Source organism: Trifolium pratense, linkage group LG5, assembly GCF_020283565.1.
Source record: "Trifolium pratense cultivar HEN17-A07 linkage group LG5, ARS_RC_1.1, whole genome shotgun sequence".
Taxonomy (NCBI): domain Eukaryota; kingdom Viridiplantae; phylum Streptophyta; class Magnoliopsida; order Fabales; family Fabaceae; genus Trifolium; species Trifolium pratense.
The window spans coordinates 33,614,927-33,619,891 of record NC_060063.1 but is presented as its reverse complement, the minus strand read 5'-3'; positions in this window follow the sequence as shown (position 1 = coordinate 33,619,891).

The following is a 4,965-nucleotide window of genomic DNA, read 5'->3' as shown; positions in this document are numbered from 1 at the left end:
GCGTTTGAGCCCTCAAACCTTGGGTAAACATTTGCATCTGATTGTGGCCATCGAAACCGTGATTCGGACACCTTTTAAGACAAACTTTGAACCTCTCCCAAGCATCATACAACGTCTCCCCATCCGCTTGTTCGAAGTTGCTAATTTCAGCCCTTCTTTCTAGAAACTTGTGAATGGGAAAGTAACGATCTAAGAACTTCCGCTCCAGCTGTCTCCAAGTCTCAATAGTTCCGGCGGGTATCGTGTCCAACCAATCTTTAGCACGGCCGGTGAGAGAATGCTTGAATAACCTCAGTCTTTTGTCCGATTCGCTCACCCCCGGTGGATCGGTATAGTCGCAGGCTTCATAGAAGTGAGACAAGTGTAAGTTCGGGCATTGAGCTTCCGATCCGGAATAAGGGTTCTCTTTTAGGGCGGAGAGGACCGTGTTCTTGATGTCGAATGAGACAGGATTCGCCGGCTGAAAGCCTTGATTTGCCAACGCGTCATTGTCTCTCCTCCCATAATCACCAAGGGTACGCCTTGGCGGTTGAGGAACCGGTGGAACCTGTTCTTCTTCCATTGTGGCTGAAGTCTGTCCTTGACAGTCCGGTGTATCTCTTAGCAAAGCTGTTCCTCTTGAAGCTTGGGCTTCCCTTGTTGCCTTCCGAATTGCGCGAGCTGTCTTTTCAATTTCGGGATCGAAATGTAGCTCAACTGGACCTGTTCTCCGCATGCACAAGGAAACACACAAGTAGAACGCTCCGGTAGAAAAATATCAAACAGAAAAATAAAGAAAACACAGAAAATATGAACACTATCGCCTTGTCGAATCAATCACAATCCCCGGCAACGGCGCCAAAAACTTGATGGATAATTTTCGCAAGTGAACGAATTACCACGTAGTAATAAAAATATCGATCCACAGGGATTGTGTGATTAAACTAGTCGAATAGTGCTCATAGACATTATGCAAGAAATACACATAAATTGGGGGTATGTTGAGTGATGATTTGTTAGAAAACGTGCTTTGATATAATGGAAAAGCGAGGTAGAATCGTCGGAATCGCCTAGTCTATAGCTAAACCACATACAATCTACTATATCATAGGAATCTACTCAAGTGTTAACAACTAGATCGACAAATTAGTGAATCGCAATCTCTTGTCAAAATCCACTCTATTCGTTGTCGATACTCCCCCGATCTCTCGGGCGGAAGCTACCTACAACGAATGATATTAACGCGCGTCAATCGTTCGCTACACTCTATGCCTCAATCTCTCGACCGGAGACACTCGAGCGCTTAATGCAATTCAGTTCAGAAATTAAATCAATACTCTCGCACGTGACTTAACTCGAAATCATTACAACACTAATGAAGGATTATAAAGCATTAAACATCGAATTGCATTAAATCAACACTATGAAAAGAGTAGATTCTTACACATATAGCAGATTACAACTGATCTATCTACATCCTAGACTATCCTAGATCCTACCTCCAAAGAGCTTAGCTCCTCATTTCCCTTTGTTCGCGTCCGAGCTTCAATGTCATGGCTTGTGAATCCATGCTATCGATGTGCTTGGAGCTATCCTTCGGAGTCTTGAATCCCAATCTTCAAGTTCCAAACCCAGAATGTAGATCAAATTTGCAGAATTTTCCAACCCGAAAACAGAATTATGCAGAAACTATATATACAGAAGGCAACCACGCCGCGCGTCAGATCTATCACGCCGCGCGTGGTTGCAAATCCATCAACTACGCCGCGCGTGGTAACAGAATCACGCGGCGCGTGATCAAGTCAGAGAGCAATCTTCTTCTTCAACAAGGCTTCACGCCGCGCGTGGTAAGGCATCACGCCGCGCGTGATCAGAGTAAAAATCTTGGCTCCCTGTGAGCTCCATCACGCGGCGCGTGATGGGCTACGCCCCCAGCGTAGTGAAAATCCTCCATTTCCTGCAATTTTTCCTGTTTTCTTGCAAAACAAGTAATCAAGCTTATGGTTAGATTTCTCTTATATTTATTGCTAAAAACCTACTAAAATGTATCCAATGTTGCTAAAATAGGCCTGGATTAGAGAGTGTGACGATTCGTCATCAACACTATTAGACTAGTTTAATCACACAATCCCTGTGGATCGATATTTTTATTACTACGTGGTATTTCGTTCACTTGCGAAAATTATCCATCACCAATCCAGGAGTGAATCCACTATGATAGTATTAGTTCAAAGCTAAACTCGCCCGTTTACAACTTATCACCTAATCACCACACGTGCTATATTCTACCTAAGTCACACCTAGGTATGAGAACCTCCGCTCAACTCCTCTTAATCACAGCCACTGTGATCGTACAAATAACAACTTGCAGATGAAGACACACTTCTTAAACATTCACCAATTCCGTACTTCAAAGCTTAGGAATGGTTCACACACACTATCTCTTTGCTTAGAAGCTCTAGAGATATTACAACACTCTACTCATTACCTAAAGGTTTCTGAGTGAGGACATAGTGACCATCTCACAACCCGAGTGATTCACTTACACCAACTCTCCTAGAGAGTGGCTACATGACACGAAACCCTATAAGACTACATCGTTGTAAATATTGATTTCAGTTTCGGTGAGCTGAACAATGGTGACAGCTTCCTTTAAATAACCTGCGCTAGCATGGGCTAGGTCTTGAATTGGGCTTCGAAAACTCAGCAGGATCAAAAGTTCCAGCAAGGAAGATTCTTGTATCAAATGTTTTGTTTCCTAAAATAGTTGATTTGTTGAGAAACAAAACTAGGTCATGGCCGCCTTCTAGAACATCAGAAAAGGCGCTACTTAGTGCACAATACTTCAGCTCAAAGCAACCTTGTAGAAAAAATATATTTTCCACAAATATATTTTCACCAAATATTTATTCCTTCCATAAATATATTTATTGTCCATAAATATATTTTCAGTAACAATCTCCTTGAATATATTTTTAATAATAATCTCCTTGAACCATAAAGATTTATTTGAAATAAATCTTTTATATTTCTACAACAATCTTCACAAAATATATTTTAGAATCAAATCTTTTATCTCTTAATATTGAGGAACAAATAACACATAAATCGCTTTCTGAAGATTCTGGAAACACCTCTGTGTTGGCACACAAATTAAAAGGCGTGGATTAATCTTCAATCAAATCTTTCAAAGATCTCACGCAAAAATATATCATTCGCGAAAACAGAGCGCACTGGATGTGGTATCCAATGTTGAAGCATTCTATCCAACACCTTGCTTGTATCCGATGTTGAAACATTCAGTTCAACATCTAACTTGAATATTTGTTTTAGCAAAATGAGGCCAACATAAAACACCAACAATCTCCCCCTTTGGCAAATTTTTGGCGAAAACAATCTTAGACCATTTAACCATTCCAGAGAGATACAAACACATACAAACACATACATTCCATAAACACCAGAGGTATGCAACAGCGGAATACGAACACACCTGGCTTCACATAATACTTCAGCAGAGAGATATAAACTCTCACAGTAGAACCACACAAGGAGAAATAAACTCCTTCAAATAGAGAAATATAATTTCTCTATAAGAACACATCATCCGGATGTTTCAACATTTGGTAGGTCATCACCACACCTAGACATACATTAAGCGCATACAAGCAGAGCACTACATCACTGTACTACTCTTCACAGATTCATCAGGCACAATTCTCTCCCCCTTTTTAGACACAAAATATGCCAAACAGAAACTTCATGCATTAAGAGCAATAGTTATGAACATCACATAAATCCATAATGCAGAGTATCAGAGCGTAACAGATCACATACCATACTTGTAGAGCACATTCAGAATATATGCAGAGCACATATATCAGATACTATACATTATATATGAAGTGGAAGAAATAGTCACAAGAAAAGGGGGTTTGAATTGTGACCCTTTTAAAAATTTAATCCTGCACTACAAAATTGATCTCAAGTGTATACTTGGATAAATGTTAGTTAAATATAAAACAGCTTGTTCAGAGAATGTTCTCTGCTGTGTTCGGAGAACGTTCTCTGCTGTGTTCGGAGAACGTTCTCTGCTATGTTTGGAGAATGTTCTCTGCTATGTGAGAATTCAAAGTGAATGTAAATTAAGTGCTTTGTGTGATGTGTGTTTACTGAAAATAAATAGTTAAAGGTAAGAGAGATTCACACACAAAATTTTATACTGGTTCACCCGAATCCTAGGCTAGTCCAGTCCCCACGCCTGTGAGTTTTCCACTATAATCTAGATCCAGATTACAGAAACTTCCCTTTGATCTAAGCCCAGATCAAAGACCCTTTATGATCTAAAACCAAGATCACAAAGTATCCAGCTATATCCAGCTGATCTACCTATACAAGGTAACCTCAATCAATTATACCCAATTGACTTGAGAGAATCCTAAGGATTTTTCAATGATGTCTTTTGGATCTAAGATTATACACCTAACCGGTTGTGAAGCTTACAAATTGATACACTCAAAGTACTCTATAAAATATGATCCTAGATTTCTAGAGAGCTTTAGAGTATGAGTGAAAAAGAAGAGACAAAGATACAACCACTTAAAAGTGAGTTGTGTAGCAAAGTGGTCTCTTGAGATATTTGCTTTGTTGAAACTCAAAGGTTAGTCTGAGAAGCAAATAAAAACACTCAATATACCAGAAGTATAGATGAGAATGAAGATCTTTGAGTGTGAGTGATAAAAGAAGAGTTTTATGACTTGTTGACAAAAACAAGTATTGATGATTTGTAGCTTGAACTCTTGCTCTTCTTGTGCAACCAACCATGCTATTTATAGATGGAGATGTCCCTCTGTAGTTTGAACATCAATTATAACCGTTGAGAGTATAGAAATAGCTGTTGTGAGAGAAACAAAACAGTCCATGTGAATCTGTCCTTTACATGCTTCAGGAGATCATTCTTCCGATGGTCTCTGATTGTCACATTGT